Source organism: Pongo pygmaeus, chromosome 10 (assembly GCF_028885625.2).
Source record: "Pongo pygmaeus isolate AG05252 chromosome 10, NHGRI_mPonPyg2-v2.0_pri, whole genome shotgun sequence".
Lineage (NCBI taxonomy): Eukaryota > Metazoa > Chordata > Mammalia > Primates > Hominidae > Pongo > Pongo pygmaeus.
The window spans coordinates 102,862,274-102,885,954 of record NC_072383.2 but is presented as its reverse complement, the minus strand read 5'-3'; positions in this window follow the sequence as shown (position 1 = coordinate 102,885,954).

Here is a 23,681-nt window from a genome sequence, read left to right as displayed (position 1 = left end):
CAGCTTCCCAAGTAGCCAGGACTACAGGTGTGTACTACCATGCCCAGCTAATTATTGTATTTTTTTCTTTTTAGAGATGGGGTCTCGCTATGTTGCCCATGCTGGTCTTGAACTCCTTGACTCAAGCAATCCTCCCTCCTCAGCCTCCCACAGTGCTGGAATGACAGGCGTGAACCACTGTGCCTGACCTACATACTTTTTAATTATCGTCATCTATCAGTGCCCAGATCTGCCTCATCTCTGGTCCTGCCCTTGATCAAGACCCTCCCAGCTGTGTCCTTCCTGTTGGGTCATGAACCAGGAAGCAGAATGGCCATACGCAAAATGACCGCACCTGGGAATCCCCCAGGGGTCCTCCTCTCCCCATTCCCCACCTCGACTTGAGAGATAGCAAACGGAAAGAGAACATACTGGATGCAATAGTCAGATGCCTAAATCGTCTTCTTTATCACCATCATTAGGAACCTAACACAAGAGCCCTGTGTCCTGGCTCCTCAATGGCATTGCACATATTCTCTCGGCTCTGAGGCGCTAAATAGCCTGGTTGTTAGGCTTAATGGGAGCATCCGTCCAGAAGAGAGTGCTTGTGAAAGCAATGAAGGCTGAATTCACTCCACTCTTCCCCTCACCCTGCCCTCTGGAATGGATTATCCTTCCTGTGTGTCCCTCCGGGACATGCCACTACCAACGCTTTAACAAACTTGCTCATCAGTTTCCCTTTCCTAGCCCGTGAGTTTTTGAAGGACAGGGACCCTGTTCAATCATCATTTGTTTAGGGAACCCCTACCTAGGAGGTGCCTGGTACTACCCTAAATAAGGCAAGCAGAGATGAATAAGACACAGCCGAGGAATTTATAACTAGCCACCTCCTGTCTTACTCATCTCTGCATCCTTGGCATTTAACACAGTGCCTGGTAAATAAGACACATGTTTGTTAAATAAGTGGATGAAAATCCCTAAATGACCCCAAATCAGGCTATGGAAGGTGCTGTAACTAAAATCCATTGTAGCACTGCTGTGGCAATCTAGGTCTCCTCCCCGCCCCTGCCCTCAAGGAGGGGCAGCGATGGGGACAGTGGGGACAGGACGGCTCTGAGTCACATAAGGACTGAAGGCACCCTTTATAGGGCAGATCAATAGCAGCACAGCGAGCTACTGTTCTCAGCCCAGTCCTACCTTTTGTGGAAGAGAGACCTGCAAAACCAAGACCTGTTTTTCAGGAGTGGAAGCGGATTCACAGTGTCACGGTGTTCTTTGTTGTCATTTTATTTTTTTCCCTTTTAACAAAAATTGGGTCACATAGTACATGCTATTTGGTAACTTTGTGTCTTCCCCCGCCCCCCAGCACTTACTAGCTATAATGAATATTTTTTCCAGATTACTAAACTTACACATTAAGCACCTTTTTTATTTTTATTTTTTCTGAGACAGGGTCTTGTTCTCCCATCCAGGCAGGAGCGCAGTGGTGCACTCACAGCTCACTGAATCCTTGCACTCCTAGGCTCAAGCAATCTTCCCACCTTGGCCTCCCAAAGCACTAGGATTATAGGCATGAGCCACCATGTCAGCCTTAAGCACCCTTTTTAATGGTTACATAATGTTCCATCTAAGGAATGTATATTACCCTTTACTTAACTATTTCCCTGCTTTGAGATTTTAGGGTGGTACCAGATTTCTCCTATAATGAATATTCTTATCCTCAAATCCTTAGGAAAAATTCCTAGAAGAGAGATTGCTGAGTCAAAGAGCAGGTGCATGCTAACCACTGCTGATAGTTATTGCCTTACAGAAAGATTTTCTATGAGGAACGTATGAGCAACCCCGACCTACCGTGAGCATTAGTGGACAATTTTATACAGATACACAGCCCTTGTCTGAATCCCTTAGGACCAGATGCGTTTGAGAATTCAGGATTTCCTAGAGAAACACAATGTGATTTCTGTATACCCTGTCAGATTCCCAGCAAGGTCTAACAGACCCACAATCTAACTCATTCATATTTCTTCAGGAAATCATGTGAACGTCCACAATAAGTGAGATAAATCAAGACCACAATGAGCCTTGTGGCAGCTCAGGGCAAGTTTTCCCACAAAAAACTTTCCATTTTCAGAGTTTTTGCAGGCGGGATTTCTGGAGGGGAACATGTGCACCAATGTCAAGTTGCTCTGCTGCTTTGCAAGAGAAATTGGCTTCGGGAAGACACAAGAAGGTAGCTCAGGAGAAAGATTAAGTCATCTGCTTGGGAGGAAAATTAGATCTGGGTTTAAGTCCTAGCTTCACCTACGATAAGCTGGGTGACCCTGGGCCAGTGACTCACCCTTTCTGGGCCTCAGTTTTGTCATTTCTGAAGAGTACACCCATGCCAGAGCTGTGGAGATGACAAAGGATAAGGTGTATGTAATGCTTAGCACACACCTAAATGGCGTTGAATCGATGGCCCTCAACAACTTGTGCTAGTAAGTGGCAGAGCTGGGAGGTGACAGCTTCTGCTTTTCCTGCAATGCCAGGTGGGACCAGTTGAACACTAAGACCCTTCTCATCTGGCAGCCCCCAAAGCCAAAGCCCAGCATTCCCACTATAACTCACCCAAGCAGAAGGTCCAAAACTTTGGGTGGAAGGAAGGCCCAACAGGAGCCACGGTGGAATTTCTCTCAGTGGCCCCACATGGCTTCTGCCCACCTTGCTGGTGCTGGGGCACTCTGTCTCCCTAGCGCCCTACTTGGGTGGGGCCAAGCCCAGGCCAGCCCCACCCAGACCTCCACCGGGACCTGTTTTGGTGTCCCAGTGTGTGGCTGTTGCAAATGAAAGGCTGAACAGTTTGATGCTACAGTTCCAGGAGCAGGCCATCCCACCACCCCTCACACCCGTCCCTGGGCAGGACACCAGCAGGTCCCACAAAACATCAAGCTGCCTCATTAAGGACAGGGGCTGTCCAGCGGGAGGGGGTGTGAGAATGGGCAAAGGTGTGGTGTCCTCTGTCAGACCGCAGGTGGGTGCTGGGGTGGGAGAGAAGTGTGAGGGCAGCAGGGGTGGCCGGAAGGGATACAGGTCTGCAGGGACAATGCGAGGCCTCCTTCCATCTCATCCGACCCCCACAGACCTGGGGGAGTACAAAAATCATCCCTGGGATGTTTACAAAACTTGGGAAAAAAAAAAAAAAAAAAGAAGGGGGAGAAGGAACAGAGTGGGAAATAAAGGCCTGAAAAGGCCTCTGTGGAATCCCTGCTGTTTACAAAGCTTCACCGACACAGATTCTAGCACCTCTGTTGCTAAAGGCTCTTTGCACTGAGAACTCTTTCTGAGATGAGCTTGCCTTTGCCAAGAATAATTTTGCCAGGTCTGAGTTGCTATCCACCAGGAGGTGGGGAGATGGAAATTTCCAGAAGCCCCCTATCCAATGGGGCCTTTCACAGCTCACTCAATAGACTCTGGAAAATAGCAAACCACCAGCTCATCTGTCTAGAAAATACTGCAGGGGTTTTTTTAAAAGAGTTTAAAACATATTCTAGAATCCACTGTAAAACATTACCAAAGGTGTTTCTTAATTGCTGCTAATTTTACACAGCAATGACTTTATCTCTAAATGGGCCTTTCAATCTTCATCTATGTAGATATACATGTTTACATTCTTTAAATCACAGTATTATTAAATTTCATTTACGAACATCCCATAAACCTGTTCTCCTGGTTTGATAGTCCTCTTGTTAATTCTAATAATAGCATGCCATTTCATCGCATTCATATACCACAGATTTCTTAACCAGATTGTACAAAATAATTTCCTACCATTATAAACAATGCTGCAATGAACATCTTTGTGTATATGCTCTTTTCACATATGAGCTGCTTAAATTAATTTTCAGTCATTTGCTAAGCATATGTTTATTGGGTACCTACTATGTATGTTAGGGCCTAGGGGTAAGTGAACAGAACAGATGCAGTCTCTGCCCCACAATCTAAACGTTCTATATTTTAATAATTTTTGGATCTCCCTCTGTGGGGCTCAAATATATTTTTTAAAATCCTCTGAGTTTAAAATGGTAGCATTTGCAGCTGAGAAAGTGTACACTGAGGCCTGCCAGCTTCAGGAGTAGATGGAACACAGTTTCCCCACACTGTTGGAGGTGGGGCTAGTGAACCACACCCCTCTCTTGCCTACTCATGGAGCCCGCCAGGGTCCCAGGGATGGACAGCAAAGTGGCAGCTCATTTTTACAAGAGTTAGGCTGGGGATGAGGCCGGGCGTGGTGGCTCATGCCTGTAATCCCAGCACTTTGGGAGGCCGAGGTGGGCGGATCATGAGGTCAGGAGATCGAGACCATCCTGGCTAACACAGTGAAACCTCATTTCTACTAAAAATACAAAAAAATTAGCCGGGCGTGGTGGTGGGTGCCTGTAGTCCCGGCTACTCGGGAGGCTGAGGCAGGAGAATGGCGTGAACCCGGGAGGTGGAGCTTGCGGTGAGCCAAGACAGTGCCACTGCACTCCAGCCTGGGCGACAGAGTGAGACCCTGTCTCAAAAAAAAAAGAGGTAGGCTGGGGAACAGGAAGCTGGGGACAATGTGCAAGGCTGCCAAGACTGCAGTGCACAAATGAACTTGCCCACCCATCACAGGGGCTGCTGGGGGCCCTCTGCAGACCTCCATCCACCCCCAACCCCAGGGCCTGGCCCTCTTTCACCCTTGGTGGGAGCTGGCTCCCACAGGGCAGGGATGAGCAGAGCACACTTACTCTTTCTCCTGAGCTCCCTAAATCCAGTAACTCTCTCCTCTCCTGACAGAGGCCGGGATGCTGCTCTCCTCTGGGAGCCCTTCTGCGTGGACACATAGATGGAGACCTAAAGCTCATGGGCAAGGTTGGCCAGTCTCTGCTGCTTACAGCTCCCTTCCCCCACCTGACACGCACTCCTAACACTCACCTCCTCTCAAAGCCCAGCCCGGCCCTGCTGGGCTTCCAGGGCCTTGTCAGAGGTCCTTCCGGGCCAGGGAAGTCTTGGTACTGCCCGTGCAGCACGCAGGGGCTGGGAGACGGCTGGAAGTGGCTGGACGGGGGAAGGTCAGGATTCCTTCTTCAGCCAGCATCTGCTTCCACCCTGGCGCTCCTGGGACTGCCATTCAGGAAGGTGGTGGATTCCGGGGCAGATGATCGGGGGCAAATCCCCCTCCCTCAGCTGCAAGCTGATTTTCTATTGCATCATCGTGGCTTCAGCATGGCTGAATTAACTGATTGAATCCTTCCTTTGTGCCAGGCATGGCGCTGGCCTTTTGATATCTCTGTTCTATTGGATCCCCTGAGCAGCTCTAGGGTCCAGGAGCACTCGTTGTTTCTCCTTCACACATGAGGGTAGATGACTTCTCCAGGATCACTCTACTAATGGGCAGCGACTGAGTTCAACCCAAAACATGTCTGACTCAGAGTTGTAGTTCCCAGCCTTTCTGCTTTCTTGTGTATACAGCACTGGTAAGCTTTCCCCACCCCCTTCCCCAGTCTCTTTTGCCTTCTTTCCTGAAAATGCATGAATTGCTTTCAAAACCATTTCTTGCATTAACAAAGAGGAAAGAAAGAGGTTCTCCAGATGTCTCTGAGACAAGGGGTCCCCAACCTCCAGGCTGTGGACCGGTAGCCATCCGGTCTGTGGCCTGTTAGGAACTGGGCCCCACGGCAGGAAGTGGGGCGAGTCACTGCGGGCGAGCGAGTGAAGCTTCATCTGTATTTACAGCCGCACCCTATCCCTGGCCTCATCGTCTGAGCCCCGCCTCCTGTCAGATCAGTGGTGGCATTAGATTCTCATGGGACCATGAACCTTATCGTGAACTGGGCACGCGAGGGATCTAAGTTGTGTACTGCTTATGAGAATCCAACTAATGTCTGATGATCTGAGGTGGAACAATTTCATCCCAAAACCATCCTGACCCCCCTCACCCCCCGACCGTGGGAAAAATCGTCCTCCATGAAACTGGTCCCTGATGCCAAAAATGTTGGGGACTGCTGTCTTAGACCACACAAGACGTTCATAGTCATCGTCAGGAAGAAAGTAGCATCCCTCAACGGCCAGACCTTCCATCTGCTGCTGGTTCACACATAAGAATCACCAACACTAACACAGCACGTTCTAGAGGCCAGCCCCTGTCCTCGATATCTTACTCACCCAGAGTTAACTTATTTACTAATTAACTTTCCTTACTTCCCTAAGTTAACTTATTTTGTCCTTCTGACAACCACACAAGGGAGGTGCTGCTATTGCCACCCCCATTTTCCAGCTGAGGATGCTGAGGCACAGAGAGGTTAAACAATATGCCTGAGGTTACACAGTAAGTGATTCATCCAGGATGTGAACCCAGGCTAGCTGGCGTTAGAAGCTGCGGGTGTAGCCACATTCCTCTAATTCCTTGTGACAAAGGAAAACAAAGAAGCCCATCCGTTTAGGGAACCAGGATGCTGTGGTGGTTGGCAGTGGTGGTATTTCCGTCAGTACTTTTGGCATAAACACCTCTAGATTATTTCACAAAACAGCCCCTGGGAAGCATCCCTTATTTCCTAAAAAGGGGCGGCAAGGCAGCAGGTGGGGCTGGCTTACCAAGGCCTTATTCTCCTTCTTAACCAGTAGACTCGCCTTATTCTCAAACCCAAGTTCTTAACCCTTCTTAGTCCCTTTATTGACTCTCCCTGATTCTCAAGTGTCTCCCTGCATAAAACATGCCATTTCCATAATGTGGCCTTTCTTACTTGTGGAGACGTCTCTTCCTTGCAAATATTGACAGAGCCTTTCCCTGCCGCCGAAATAACACTCGCCCCTACCCAGGCGGCATTCTCTGCTCCCCTGTATACCTTGAAGTGTACCTACAGGGTTGTTCACTGATTTTATTTGCAGGAAGAACTGACAGGCCCCTCGGACTTGGAGCAAACAGTGAACAGAACGAGGATTGAAAGAGGTGAGATTTTTAAAGTAAATGCGTTAAAAAGCAAAATGTGTGGTGGCTTATGCCTGTAATCCCAGCACTTTGGGAGGCTGAGGCAGGAGGATCACCTGAGACCAGGAGTTCGAGACCAGCCTGGGCAATGTGGTGAAACCCTCTCTCTACAAAAAAATACAAAAATTAGCTGGGTGTGGTGGTGTGCGCCTGCAGCCCCAGCTACTTAGGAGACTGAGGTGGGAGGATCACTGGAGCTGAGGAGGTTGAGTCTGCAGTGAGCCTAGGTTGCACCACTGCATTTGAGACTGGGTGGCAGAGTGAGATCCTAACACGATAAATAAACAAACAAACAAATAAATAAAGCAAATGCTTAGACTGCTTAATGACGATTTACTTCAAATCCAAACCTTCCAAATAGGAAAAAAAAAAAGAAAAAGAAAAAAGAAAAAGCAGGCTGCTTTAGGACGATTCACTTTGTTTTACCCTTTTGGCAGCTCTGATATTCTGCATGATGGCTAAATGATAATGAGCCCTTATGACAACTGCTGGGGAGAGACGGAGCCCGGACGGGGTGTCGGGGGCAGACATGAAACACACATCCATTTCGCCTGCCTCCCTTCACTGCCTAGTGGAGTCTCTGCTTTATATGCTGAGATAGACACTCTTCATGTGCTCTATAGATTAGAAAAGCTAAAACTCACTTTCTCAGCTTCCCTTGCAGCTAGGGATGGCCCAGGACAGAGATCTGGCCAATGAGTTAAAAGCAGAAGTGTGTCAGGCAACACTGGGATGGCTGTGTAAAGGGTAGAGAGGCAGTCCTATCTTTCACCCCCTCTTCTTACTGCCTTACTAAATACAGACTCAATGGCTGGAACTACAGCAGCCATTTTGTGACCATGAGGGAAAGAATGAGAAAATTGCAAAGAAGCAGATCCAAAACCTCTGACATTACTGAGTTGCTTCTCCAGTGTCCACATCCAAATGGCTGCGACTCCTTATGTCAGAAAAATGAACATATATTTGTTTAAGCCCCTGTTAGTGGGTGTTTGTTACTTAAAGCCAGGAACACGCCTACTTAGGTGTTACTATCTCCATTATTCAGATGAAGAAAGTGAGGCCCAAGCCAGTGAGTGTCTTGTTGAAGGTCCCATTGTTAACCAACAAAACGTAACTGAAGTTTTTCCATGCCTTGTCCTGGCCTCTCCCCATTATTTCTCAGCTGCCTCCACCAGCCCAGCAGAAATTCCATGCAGCAGAAGAATCTATTGACCATGCATGACTGGTACTTCATTCAAGCAGTTAAGGAGTTTCCCTGGGTCAGTGGTCCAAGTGTCTGTGTGCAGTCATAAGGCTCCCTCAATGTTCAGATGTTACTCAGTTGGGCCTTTGTCATTGAAAGCGAAGAGGACATTGTCTTAGCTGTCAGAAGCTTTGGGACTGTTCTTTAAGTCTGGCTTAAGTAATACTCAGTGACCTTTCCCTCTCAGCTTAGAGGTATGGTTGAGATCAGTCATTGGCACCCCCAGGTCCTGACCACCATCTTACTATACAATGGCAGGCAAAAGGACAACTGGACATTTACTGTGTCCAAAAGGGATGTAATGACCTTGCCCTCCTTCTGCCTGTGTAAATGCTTGTGTGGACCCATCCCTTAGAGGCCGACCCAGCAAGACTTCTCCATTAACTCCCTTCTGCATGCTGGGCAGGGTGGTTTCCTGGATTCTTATCCCCAGTTCCCCAGTTCCCAACCTCCAGCCCTGGGCTATGGTGATTTTCCTGTTAAAACATTCTTAAGTCCTCTGTATCGTATGTTGCCTCACTCATCACAATTGTAATGAAATCATGATTTATGCACCATTGTTTGTTTAAGGTTTGTTTCTCCTATTAGGCTGGAAGCCCAGGTGGGGCTTGGACGTAGAAGACCTTCAGTGATGGTCTTTGGATAAATAAATGCAGGTATAACTGGGTAGTTTCAGTGGCTCTTTCTTCTTCCTGCTAATCCCCCCAATCTCTGCATCTCACTCCAGAAGCTGGCAGGTTCTCTTGGCATCTGCCATTTTTTCCTCCTTTTCTGACTTAGCTTTTGTTTTAGGCCTTGAGATATGTATAGAGGTAAATAATAATAATAACAATTAGCATTTTCAAGTACTTAGTATGGCCAAGCACTGTGCTAAGTGCTTTGTAAGTATGATCTCATCTAATCTACATACCCACTCTCTAAAGCAGATGCTACTATTATTTTCATTTTATGGAGGATTCGGGGCACAGTGAAGCTCAGTCATTTTTTTCAAGATCACACAGCTAGTAAGTGGCAGATCCAGGATTCAACCTGGACTCCGGCTACATGCTCCCCTAAATGTTCTCACTGTCTAACAGACGTGGCCCTGATCATTTTGGATCGTCCAGCCAGGCTGAGGAGAAAGTTGTTACTCAAATAATCCCACTGTATTAGGCAGGGTTCCCCAGAGAAACAGGAGATAGATGATAGATAGGTGGCAGGTAGATAGATAGATGATAGATAGATAGATAGACAGATAGGAGATTTACTATGGGAATTGGCTCAGATGGTTATGGAAGCTGAGATGTCCCACCATCTTCCACCTGCCAGCTGGAGAGCCAGGAAAGCTGGTGGTGTAATTCAGGCCAAGTCTGAGAGCTTCAGAACCAGGGAAGCCCATGGCAAGTGGGCAGGGGAGGCCACTGGTGTAAATCCAGAGCCTGAAGGTCTAAGAATCAGGAGCTCCAATGTCCAAGGTAGGACAAGATGATGGATATCCCAGGCCCCAAAGAGAGAGCAAATTCACCCTTCTTCCACCTTTTTGTTCTATTCAGGCCCTCAACAGATGGGATGGTGCCTCCTGCAGTGGTGCAGGGTGGTGAGGGTAGATCTTCTTCACCCAGACTAATTCAAATGCTAATGTCTTGGTAAAGGAATTTAAGAGATGAAAAAAGAAAAAATGCTAATCTCTTCCAGAAACACCCTCACAGACACACCCAGGCATCATGTTTTATCAGCTACCTTGGCATCCCTGAGCCCAGTCAGGCTGACACCTAAAATTAACCATCACACCCGCCATGATCAGCACTGTGAAGAAAAATTCTGAGGGACACTGGCTTTGATCAGCAAATCCTCTGTGACATGGGGAGAGCCTGCTGAGCACCAGGGTTGCTCCTTCGGTGCCCTCCTGGGGTGAAGACACAGTGGACGCAGGGAACAGCTCTTCATGACTAGGTCCCTGGCTTAGGTTCACAATCCCTGGAACGCATGCCTGTAGGGCTGGAAGAAGCTGCAATGCTCCGCCTGGCCTCCCTTCCCGGACGCTGCTTTCGCCCAAGCCCTCATGCACTTGGATTCTCTGCAGACCCCGCCCACTCGTCTTCATCCGGATTCCCAGGCTGCCTCTAGACAAGACATAGACCAGCCAGGAGCCCTGTCCTCTGGAATGCACTTTAGAATCTTCCCACATAGTGCCGGGCACAGTGGCTCACGCCTGTAATCCCTGCACTTTGGGAGGCCGAGGCAGGCAGATCACCCGAGGTCAGGAGTTTGGGACCAGCCTGGCCAATATGGTGAAACTCCGTCTCTACTAAAAATACAAAAATTAGGCCAGGCGCGGTGGCTTACGCCTGTAATCCCAGCACTTTGGGAGGCTGAGGCGGGTGGATCACAAGGTCAGGAGTTTGAGACCAGCCTGACCAACATAGTGAAACCCTGTCTCTTCTAAAAATACAAAAAATTAGCTGGGCATGGTGGTGGGTGCCTGTAATCTCAGCTACTTGGGAGGCTGAGGCAAGAGAATAGCTTGAACCTGGGAGGCAGAGGTTGCAGTGAGCCGAGATTGTGCCACTGCACTCCAGCCTGGGCGAAAGGCGAGACCCTGTCTCAAAAAAAAAAAAAAAACAAAACAAAAATTAGCCAGGCGTGATGGTGGGCGCCTGTAATCCCAGCTACTTGGGAGGCTGAGGCATAAGAATCACTTGAACCGGGAGGTGGACGTTGCATTGAGCTGAGATTGTGCCACTGCATTCCAGCCAGGTCAACTGAGCAAGACTCCATCTCAAAAAAAAAAAAGCCAGGCGCGGTGGCTCACGCCTGTAATCCCAGCACTTTGGGAGGCCAAGGCGGGCAGATCACCTGAGGTCAGGAGTTCAAGACCAGCCTGACCAACATGGAGAGACCCCATCTCTACTAAAAATACAAAATTAGCCAGGCATGGTGACACATGCCTGTAATCCCAGCTACTCTGGAGGCTGAGGCAGGAGAATCTCTTGAACCTGGGAGGCGGAGGTTGTAGTGAGCCGAGATCACGCCATTGCACTCCAGCCTGGGCAACAGCAGCAAAACTCTGTCTCAACAAAAAAAAAAAAAAGAAAAAAGAAGAATCTTCCCACATAGCGAGATGTAAAGGTGACTTAGATCTAAGCTACCCTCAGGGTGGTCAGCTGTCCTAATCAGGAGCATATATTTCATCAAGGTCCACACCCTAGAGGGGTGGCTACGTGCTACAGCTGTCTTCCTCTCTGATCTACACTGGAGATTTTGCTGTTTTGCAAGAATAAATGTCAGAAGTGGGTTTTGTTGATAAACTAGTGCCTTTTTAATTACTAGAATGGAATCTAAAAATGGGCTCTCTTTAGTAAAATTTGTGATTTTCAGGTATGCGGATAAGCTAAAATATTCTAGAGCCAGTCCCCATCCCTGTGAGAACAGGGTATAGATCCGGTGTTAAGGCTTGTGCCACATATCCGGTTCATAAAAGGGCCTGAGTCCAGCTGCCAGTTCAGAAGATGTGGGGACATTTGCCTCGGTGAGCCCTTTATCCAAGGTCCAGGTGGAGCACCTAATAGGGCAAAGAATTGGGCCTCCTCTGGGTTTATCAAACAGGTTGAATGACTGCTTTGGGCCTTCTTGCTGGTATGTGTCAATCGAGTAGTGACTTTTTAACCAAGTAGCAAGGTGGGGGAGTAACTTACCCTCACTACCTCTAACAGCTAGTAGCCTCTGCTACCTACCAAAAATCACCTAATTATTGTACACTCAACCCAATACCATAGGTATGGGTCCTTTTAGAATTCCATGGGGTTTTTTTTGTATAGCTTTAGAAACAGCTTTGACAGTCTAAGTTCTTAATACTTGACAGAGGCTGGGCGCGGTGGCTCATGCCTGTAATCCCAGCACTTTGGGAGGCCAAGGTGGGTGGATCACGAGGTCAGGAGTTCGAGACCAGCCTGACCAACATGGAGAAACCCCGTCTCTAGTAAAATTCAAAAATACGCCGGGCGTGGTGGGGATGCCTGTAATCTCAGCTACTTGGGAGGCTGAGGCAAGGAACTGCTTGAACCCGGGAGGTGGAGGTTGCAGTGAGCCAAGATCACGCCACTACACTCCAGCCTAGGTGACAGGGTGAGACTCCGTCTCAAAAAAAAAAAAAAAAAAAAAAAAAAAAAAAAAAAACTTGACAGCAGCGTTTCTAAGCCTCAGCACTGCTTCTCATTTGGACTGGACAAGTCTTTTTTTGTGTTTGTTTTTGTTTTTTAGACAAGGTCTCACTCTGTCACCCAGGCTGGAGTGCAGTGGCATGATTATGGCTCACTGCAGCCTCAACCTCCTGGGCTCATGCAATCCTCTCATCTCACCCTCCCAAGTAGCTGGGACTATTGGTGTACACTACCATGCCCAGTTAATTTTTAATTTTTTTGTAGAGACGGGGTCTCAGTATGTTGCCTAGGCTCATTGCAAACCCTTGGGCTCAAGCAATCCTCCTGCCTTGGCCGCCCAAAGTGGTGGGATCACAGGCATGAGCCACCATGCCGGGCCTGGACTGGAAAAGTCTTTGTTGCAGGAGCTGTCCTGTGCACTGCAGGATGTTTAGCAGCATCCTGGCCTCCATGCACTAGATGCTGGGAGAAACACCCATGCAATTCCTGTGCCCACTTGTGACAACCAAACATGCCTCCAGACATTGCTAAATGTCCCCTGCCAGGCAAAATTGCCCTGGTTGAGGATCACTGCTCTGGTACAGTAAGGTGAGAAATTCCAATACAGTTAATATGTCAATTAATCAAAGAAGGGATCCTTCAACCTCCCACTTGAACTGAGGCTGTGAACAAACATGTTGGCCAAAACACAGTCCCAGGTTTCCACTTTCTAGTGGAGAAACAACCTTAAAAATGATGGAGAAATTAGGTCTGGTGCATATTCTAATCTTTTTTTTTTTTTTTTTAAGATGGAGTCTTGCTCTGTCACCCAGGCTGGAGTGCAGTGGTGCGATCTTGGCTCACTGCAACCTCCGCATCCTAGTTTCAAGCAATTATCCCACCTCAGCCTCCCAAATAGTTGGGATTGCAGGCGCACATCACCATGCCTGGCTAATTTTTGTATTTTTTTAGTAGAGATGGGGTTTCACCATGTTGGCCAGGCTGGTCTCGAACTTCTGACCTTGTGATCCGCCCACCTCAGCCTCCCAAAGTGCTGAAATTACAGGCGTGAGCCACTGCTCCTGGCTGCACATTCTAATCTTTAAGTCATCTGAACACTTGGGCAAGAGCACAATCCAAACACCCTCAATGGAACAGGGGCCCTGGAACATGAGCCACTATTGCCATCTTGGCTGTCCCCGAGCAGTTAGCAATGCCAGAAAGTCCCACATCCCCATGGTCAGGAGTGGGTCTTTCCACCTGAGATTGCTTTGTACAAGTGTGACATTTGATCACTGTACAAATACTGGAGCCTTAGCATCCTTGAAGTCACTTAGCATCCCTGAGCCTCTATGCCTCCCTTTGGACATTAAGGCTGGGAAGTCTTCTCCTTTTGTGCTGGACAGAATGGGTCCTTGTGGCATCTTTCCTCCAGCTCAAAGATCCATCCTTCTCATCATGAATGCACAAGTGCATCTAGAAACAATATGCTGAGAGATACCACGAGCCAGGCATCCTTGGAGATGTCACTCCTTTCTGAATCCCATAGGGACTTTTAGGAATCATGGCCCTCTTTGGAGCTCTGATAGAGACCAGCCACCATCTCCCTGGAAAATATACATGAGCACAGGATTTTGCATAAGGTTTCAGAGGCTTCACTTCACTCCCCTTTGGGAGTGAGTGAACCAGGTGAGGAATATTTGGCTGGAGGCCTCTAAGACTGCTTTCAATTCCAACTTCTGTTCCTGGAGCAATGGTGGCCTGGTGGGGGAAACCCTGAGTCGAAGACCTGGGAGAGAGGGCGACTGAAGATGGAAACTGAGACGGCATGAATAGCACCATCGCAGGGTGGGAAAGAGTCCCTCACGAGCTGTCAGCTTTTCTGTTACCTCAACTGGATGCGAAAGCCCCTTTACCATCTCCCTCTGCTGGCGAATGCTCCGCAGCAGAGAGAAGCCTCAGGTTTAGCAACTTCAGCTGGCAACAGCGTCTGGCCAGAATCTAATGTCAATGTTTTGTTTTCACATCTTTTCTTCCCCAAATTCTTTGTTTTTATTGAATTCCAAAAGCCAAAAAAAGTATAAATGGAAATACACAGGAATGTTCCTTAAAAGAGGGCCCCACCCCTGCCCCTAGCCATGGGTTCTTCTCCTTACAGGTAATCACTATGCACCTCTTATATGTCCTTCCAGAAATACCTTACGCAAATGCAAGCTACAGAAATATGTGTTTTTGCATTTATTTTAAAAATTAGTCTCTGGCAAATGAGACTGGTTTCCATTTATGGTTTCAATCTATGGGTGTCTTTTAAAATAAATGTGTTTTCATTTAAAAGGAGTAGGAATCGCTTTGATGTGCAGTGTTAGTAAATACAGTGATGACAAAATGTACGACCGAGGCACGCGATGACACAGACCGAGAGCTGCGAAGCCCACGGGGATCTGCTCCCAGATCTGCTCTCCGCAGTGGGGGAGGCTGGAAGGTCTTCCGTTTAGATCCAGGCCCCCTGCTTAAGAGCAGCCCCTGACAAGTTCCCTTCTTCACCTAGGAAGGACAGAAAGACCCAGTTGGGGGCACAGACCCTGACCAAAAAGGCTCCCAGCCATTAAAGGCATCTGTAGATGGGACTTGGCCAGAATATCAGAAGCGTTTGGGGCCTCTCTGTCTCTATTGCTACATCCAAGGGAATGGCGGTTCAGGTCAGATCATACCTGATGTGTATTTGCATCCAGAAAGAACGTATCACCTGGATGCCATCCCTCCCCATGCTGCATGGGGGGCGTGGGTGCAGGTGTGTACAACACACATACGTGTGTGCCTGTGAGCCCAGGGTGTGAACCTCAGTAAAGGAGAGGAGAAGCTGCAGAAACAAAGCAGTGACTCAAAACTCCCTGTCTCAGCACAGCACTGATCTCTCCAGCAGCAGCATTTAATAGTTATGCATAAAACATGAATACTTACGCGTGAATGAATTTCATTATAAATACAATTAATGATCTTGTTCTCAGATACAACACCTCATGAATCTAATGAACAAAGTTTACAGAGAGTCACATATCACTCTCCATAACTAAATTCAGATTTCAGGAGAGTGCATGAGGCAGGACAGGCAAGCCCTGAAATTGGGGCTTAGCCCAGGAAGGTTCTTGGCTTCACTCAGGAAAGAATTCAAGAGCAAGCCAGTGGTAGAAGAAAACAGCTTTATTGAGGCAGCAGTGTTACAGCTCCATGTCTGCTCCTACAGAGCAGGCTACCTCACAGGCAGTGTGCTCAGAGTAGCAGCTCAGAGGTCGTTCTGCAGTCATATTTATACTCACTTTTTATTACATGCAAATTAAGAGGCAGGTTATTCAGAAATTTCTAGAAAAGGAATGGTAACTTCCAGGTGTTGCCATGGCAATGGTAAACTGGCATGGCACTGGTGGGTGTGTCATATGGAGAGGTGCTTTTGCCCCTCCCCTGTTTCAGCCAGTCTCCAATCTGGTCCAGAGTTTGAGCCCTGCCTCTAGAATAGAGTCCCACCTCCTACCTCATATGCAGACTGTCAAAATCAGCCCACATAACTCAGAAGCACGTACAATTCTTATCAACAGCTTTAGGAGCTGTGTTGAATTCCAAAATGATGAGACATCTTTACCATGGCACAGAACAATTCTGAGATTAATTTCAAAAGGGCAAAACAAAAACACACTCAGAAATGCATGCAACTGCCATAAATAGTCACTGTATATACCACTGATAGTCACTTACATAATAACAGGTTTGATTTTCCTAAAGCCACTGGATTCCTCCTCATTCATTGGTTGGAAGGATCATGTGACTCTCCTACCCAGCTGAACTTTGGGGAAACCTACCCGAGCATCTGGCAGAGAGATGTTCACTGGGAGATAAAAGCTCCAAGTTCCAGGCACTACCTTCAAATAAATGTGTGCCTTGCTTCTCAGCAAGCCTTGAGAAGGCTGAGGCCACACCACAGAAAAATGTGAGTCTTATACCTTTGGTAGACACCTATGTAGTTTTTTAAATAGACTTTATTTTTTAGAGAAGTTTTAAGTCCACAGCAATATTGAGCACAAGGTACGGAGATTTCTACATACTCCCTGCCCACATACATGCACAGCCTCCCCAACTATCAACTTCACCCATCAAAGTGGTCTATTTGTTACAATTGACAAACCTGCACTGATACATCATTATCACCCAAAGTCCAGAGTTTACATTAGGGGCCACTCCTGGTGCTGCACGTCCTATGGGTTCGCGCAAATGTGTAACGACATGGATCCCCCACTGGAGTATCACACAGAATAGTTTCACTGCCCTAAAAAAATCTAGTTTTTATATACCAATTTTTTTCCACTGAGGTATACACTATAAGCTTTTTTCTCATATCGTTAACTAGTTTCTGAAAAACAAGATTTAAATGGCTATATTAGTTGGGAGCACAGACTAAGCAGCTATGTCAGAGACCCAAAATTCAGTGTCTTCAAAGAGTAGTCTACGTAAGACGTTTGTTCTTTCCCACCCAGCAGATGGAGGTGGGGGTGGGGGATGCTACAGGGTGTGGGTCATCAGGGCCCTGGTTCCTTCCAACTTGTTGCTCAGCATCTGCTTGCTTCTTGACTCATCTGCTTGCTCATGGCTGGCCTCCAGCCCTCCAGAGTGGGTGTCAGGTCATTCACAGATGCAGGGGAAAGAGAAAGTGGAGAGCAAGTGTTTTTCTTACACAGAACATAACACTTTCACATCCATTCTATCCCAGAGCTTAGCCACAGAGCAACTTAGTATCATGGAGGCTGGGAAATTCAGTACATAGCTAGGTGCCCAAGCACATTGCTAAAATCTACGTATGTGTAGAGGTTGGGGGTGCGGGGCGAGGTTCTACTACCAAAAAGACAAAGGGGAGAAGGACAGAAGAACAATTAGATCTTTCCAATCATTTGGATAAACTGTCTCCCATGGTTGGATATTTCAATTATTTTTCATTTTTCACTAATATAAATAACACTGTGAACACCCTTATACACCTAGCACCCCCTTTGTGCCAGCCACACTATTCTAAGCACTTCATGTGTGTGTTAACTTGATCCTCACAGCAACTCTGGGAGGTGAGCACAATTATTATCTCTATTTTACGGTAAGAAAACAGAGGTACTGGGGGCTAAGTTACCCTGCTGCAGGGGCTGGGCTTGTAACCACTGCCTGTAGGAAAGCCTGCCTGGGTCAGTGCTCTTTCTCTTCAACACCCCTTTATTTCCATTCACTTCCTATTTCCCTCTCCATAGACAGCCCCTCTGATGTGGTGCATGTGTACTATTCTGCTTGTAAAACATGTACCATGGTTTCATGGGCATGCATTTTTAGTACACAGAAGCAGTTATAGGGGGCTTGGTCTCTTTTTCTTTCCACTCGCCTCTACCCATGTCATGAGTACTCGCCAAGTACTGCTCCATCATCTTGCATCTGCCGCAGCCTACTCATCTATTCCCCAGTGAGGGTCATCAGGATGGAGTTCAATTTCCCCACACTGCACACGGTGCCATAACGGGTGTCTTCGTGCACGTTACCTCGTGGATACACAGAATTTCTCTGGGGTTGAGAGCCAGGAGCCGTATTGCTGGTTCCTGGGCTACACAGTGCTTGAGGTCTAAACACTGAGCAGCAAACAGTCTCTTCTCCAACCAGCAGGGCCTGACGGTCCCCTCGCCTAGCTCATCATTTGGCATTAACCAGCTTTCTGATGTGTGCAAATCTGATGGCTGTAAAGCAATCTCTCATTATTTTAATTTGCCTTTCTTAATGACTCATGAGTTTGTACACCTCTCCTATCCTGGTAGACTTCCAGGTTTTATCTTTGGTGAATAAGCAGTTCAATGTCCTTTGCCCATTTTCTTTTGTGGTTCCTGTCTTCTTGTTGATTCGCCAGAGTTCCTTGAAGTCACCTGGGTCTAAATTCCTTATCAGTTTTAGACACTGAACTGTCCCCTCCCACATGGTCATCTCTCTATTAACTTTTTCCATGATGGTCTTCATGAATCAGAACTTCTGGGGCAACTGGCACATCAATGCTTTGCCTTTTGGTTTGTGCTTAAGACCATAGTTTAAGAAACCCTCACCCACCTCTAGGTCACAGAGGTATTTTCCTATATGTACCATATAAATTTTATGGCTGTACCATATACATTTAGGTCTTCAATATGTTTCAAGTCTATCTTTGTCATCCAGTGTTAGGTAAGGATTCAGTTTTATAGCTAAACATATAGCAAACAAGTTTTCCCAGAATTATCTGCTAAACTGTTTGCCCATCCCCCTTGATTTGCAAGCCCTATAAAATTTTTTAGCTATGTGGCCTTATACATTCAAGCCCATAAACAAAGTGTGTTCTAGTAAAACTGAACACCAAAGTGGCAGCCTGCCGTTCACAGGGATGGACACTAGGAGGCACACCTTCTCTTTTGCTTTGGAGTCACCCATGCCACAGAAGCCACATAGTGTGAGCCTAGGCAAGTGACTGACTCTGAACCTCCCTTTTTTCATCTAAAAAGTGGGTGTAGGGCTGGGCACAGTGGCTCACGCCTATAATCCCAGCACTTTGGGAGGCCGAGGCGGATGGATCACTTGAGGTCAGGAGTTCAAGACCAGCCTGACCAACATGGTGAAACCCTGTCTCTACTAAAAATACAGAATTAGCCGGGCATGGTGGCACACATCTGTGATCCCAGCTACTTGGGAGGCTGAGGCAGGAGAATTGCTTGAACTCGGGAGGCGGAGGTTGCAGTGAGCCAAGATCGTGCCATTGCTCTCCAGCCTGGGCAACAAGAGTGAAACTCCATCTCAAAAAAAAAAAAAAGAACGAAAGAAAGAAAAAGGAAAAGTGAGTGTAACACTAGTTCTAAAGTTCTTACAAGATGAGTGGGGCCACTGTGTGGAAGGCGTTTTGGATGTAGTTCTTTCTCTGCCTGCAGCTCTCCTCAGTAACGCCTCTTCTCTTTTCATTTCTTCTCTGGGCCATTTTAAGGCCTTTATTCCTCTACGCACTTGTACTTCCAGAGCCCACATCATTCCATACATAATGAAATGCATCACTTTCCCACTTTCAATATACTTCATTTACAGACATACAGGAATCAGATCTAATTGCATTTGATTGGCATAAGGCAAGTATGTAGGCATTTAAAGATTTGTCTATTGTAATTTTCTTCTGTTGAGTTATTTTCCTTCATATTCTGAGCTTTTTCAAAATGGTTTCAAAGCCTTTTGTAAACACTGGGCCTTTTGCTTATGGCACTTAGCGAGGATGAAACAAGCCTCGCCTTCTCTGCCTTAGCAACACTAACAGATCTTGTGGTTGTCATTCTTTTTTGTGTGTGGATATTGACTCAGAGCCCTCTACCTCTCCTCCCTCCTGAGCCCCAGACCCACTTTCTTGTCTTCTCATTGGTGGACCCCACTGAGTGCCTGGCCAGGACTTCCAATTGAGGATGAGTAGTGGCCATGAGGATTAAATGTTGCTGTGTGCATAGCACTTACAACACAACCCTACCATGCAGGAAGTAAGCATATGAGAAAAATGTGACTATTATTATTACCCGATTTGGTCAGAATGGAGAGTGGAAAGGAAGGTTAAAGAGACAATTTAGTAGGCAATTGCAAATCAGAGCAAAAGATAAAGGAAGCCTTTAAAAAGGTGGTTGCCATGGAAAAGACGAGACCAAAGAGAATGAAACCTGTGGGACTTCACAGTGTTCTTTCCTTCCAACGGTGTAGAAAGTACCGACAGTGTACTTGGAGCTGTTCTGAGAGCTGGGTTGATGGGAAAGCAAGGGAAAGTCTAGTCCTCCAAAGAAGAGTCCAGTGGGGCAAGAGGAGGTGGGAAGACGGCAGCCTCCACACAAGGCTTTGGTCTCCCCGCCCCCAAGCTCAGGACAGGCAGTTCAACAACAGAAGCCTAAAAAGTGGCTTATCTGTTGGCCTGAAGCGTACAATTACTGCTCCTATTTTACAGAAGAGGAAACTGAGGCCAAGTGAGGTTAAGCACAGATAACTTGGCAAAAACTACGCTGCTGGGATTCAAACCTGTGTGGCTTGGGTCTGGAGTGAGTTGGGAATTTAATCTGCCCAGAGCCCAGCTGTTTGTTAGTTCTGCAGGGCCAGGCTTAGGGTGAGGGAATGGCAAACTGAACTCTCAGCGCTGTTAAAGGACTGATCTTGCTCTGGGAGAGCGTGTGTCTCCTTGGATTTTGCGGCCAGAAGCCTCAACCTCGTCCTAGCCCTGTCCCCGTGTGCCTTTTCTGCTCCCCACTGCCCCAGAATGGTGCCCCGCGTTGGCCTGCACTTGGGCGCTTCTCTTTCTGTCTCCATGCTCCTCCAAGCCCCGAACCTGGACTACATCCGTGCTTTCACTTGCCAGGGGTCTGCCTGGAGTGTCCTTTCCTCGCCCCTGTGTTTCTAGATCTAAACCTCGCCATCCCTCATCATGGACAGGGTCCCCAGGATCCCCAGGCAGCTCTGTTCCAGTGTGGGCCCCTCCTATAGCTGCAGGTTCCCAGCAGAGCTTATCTCTTTTCTATAAGCATTCATGCCCTGTGGTACTTCATCATTCTTGAGACCTTAAACACCCTTCTAGGCTGATGCTGTGACATTTGTTTAACTGTATCCTGGACTTCATTCTGGAACTCTGGTCTCATGTCCAACTGCCCACTCACCATCTCTACTCAGACGTCTCATAAGCATCTCAAACTCAGCACCCAAAACCCAAGCATCTGATAATTCCCACCCATCTTCCTATAGTTTTCCCACCTCAGTGAAATGGCACTTCCATCCTCAGTCCTTCCAATTCTTCAAGTCCAAAACTCTGGAGTCATCCCTGACTCCTCTCTCCCCCACCCCACATCCAATTTAACAATAAATTCTACTCTCAAATTAGGTCAGAATGTCCATCCACTGCTACTACCATGGCTTAGGCATCATCTTCTCTCCCTTAGATTACTACAGCGGCCTCCCTGCTGGGCTCCTACCTTCCACCCTTTCCTCAACCTCAGGCTGCCCTCAGCCCAGCCCGAGTGCTCCTGAGAACCTGTGAGTTAGAAGCACACCCCTCCTCTGCTCAGAGCCCTCCAATGGCTCCCAATGATGCCAGTGCAAAAAGATCCTACACCACCTGCCCCTCTCTCCCTGTTCTGTCTCCAACCTTGACTCCTTTCCCCACTCAACTCCACCGTACTGGACATTCCTCCAACCTCCCAGACATGTGCTGCCTCAGGGCCTTTGCACTTGCTGACCTCTGTGCCTGGAATGAGCTTTTCCCCAGATATCTGCTTGGCTTTCTCCCTCACTTCCCTTGAGTCTTCAGCCAAATGTCACCTTCTCACTGAGGTCTTCCCTGACCACCTTAATTAAAATTCCACTGCCTATGCCCCACAGCCCTAACCCCACCTCTGCTTAGATTTTTCTCCATGGCACTAACTTCTATATAGTTTACTTATTTGTGTTAGTTTTGCCTGTTTACCTCCAACTATAACATAAGCCTTTCAGGATGAGGATGTCTGATGTTTGTTCACTGCTCAGCTCTACTGCCTAGAAAGGTGCCTGGTGCATAGTATTTGTTGAAGAAATGAAGGAATAACAATTTTTTTACACTCACCCACCTTACCTGACCACACTCACCCTAGAGTTGTGTTTCTTCATTTTGTGTCCACTGTGCTCTGGACATAAAGGATAGTCCATAATTTTCTTCCTTGACTCTACTGACTTAGCAAACACTCACCCAGACTGTTTGCTTTTGCAATTATTAGGCAGGTTCTACCTCATTTTCCCAACATACAAGAGGGTATCACCATCATACACAAAAGGAAGTCAATGGCAAGGACTTCTGATGCATCACTTGAGGTCAGTAGGATGTGTTTCCTGCATACCTACCATGTGTGGACTGCAGGGCCAAGGACCTGTCGGCTTTTTTAATAAGCAATGTATGCTTTCTTCACACTCTTCAACTTCACTGCAATCAAAAGTGTGCTTACATGGTTGGGTGTGTTTAAGAATGTAGGAGAATCTACAAAGATGATGATGGGCAGGATGGTGGCGTGGAAAAATAGATAACTGGAAGTTAAAACTGGCTTCTGTGTTTGGCTGTTTAACCTTGACCTTGATGTTGACTTGGTAGCTTTGCCTATTTAGCCCTCAGTTTCTGCATCTGCAAACAGACTTGGAGGAGCTGATCTCCCTTTCCAATCTCAAATACTATGAAATAGTGCTGGATAGATGAACAACTGTACTAAAGGACGTTCACTGGTAAGACCACGCTCACTTTGAGGGCCAAGGGACGCAGAAGCATCCTAGTCTGCTCTGCTCAGCTCCTTGTGAGATCTTGTGGCACAAAAAAGTGCCCAGAAGGCAATGTGTCAACGCATCAGTGAAGTGCATTAGCAGGAAAGGTACTGCAGGGAAACCTTGCTTCCTTGCTATGGAACCTCACGTTTAACAACTTAATGCATCCCTTTTCTTTTCTTAAATAAAATCTTGTAAAATGTTAAAAGTTGAGTGCTGTGATATAAAGGGGGTATAAGGCCTGGCCTACTTGTTCTGTAACCTCCCACTCCAACTCCCACATATTAATTATCTATTGCTGTGTCAGAAATTACCCCAAAATTTAGTGCATGTTTAACCCATTCCTCGACTTCAGACTGATGTTGGAACCATGGTAGGTGATGGGCAGGAAGGGCTTTCTGCTGTAGCATCTTTCTTTCTAGTCTGGTCTATTTCTGTATGTGAAAACGTGATGGACATATTCCTATTACCTAGTGTTCTGCCAATACTCCAAGCTGCACCCTCCACCCCCACCTCTTCTAAGCTGCTTGTTTTTAAAAGTTTATTAAAAATATAGATATTATCCCTTAATAGTTTAAGGCAGAACCAAATAAAAAATATATAGATAGATAACACTGATAAACAAATGCACAAGTCCAGAGTGACCTTTCAGTCATGGTTGCCCCTTCCTAATCCCATCTTCTATTGTTTGGCTGTGTCCCCACCCAAATCTCATCTTAATTGTAGCTCCCCTGATTCCCACGTGTTGCGGGAGGGATCTGGTGGGAGATAATTGAATCATGGGCAGCTTCCCTCATACCGTTCTCGTGGCAGTGAATAAGTGGCCTGATGGTTTTATAAGGGTAGACCCCCTTCACTTGGTTCTCATTCTGCCTTATCTGCAGCCACGTAAGACATGCCTTTTGCCTTCTGCCATGATTGTGAGGCCTCCCCAGCCACGTGGAACTGTGAGTCCATTAAACCTTTTTTCTTTATAAATTACGCAGTCTTGGGTATGTCTTTATCGGCAGCGTGAAAACAGACTAAT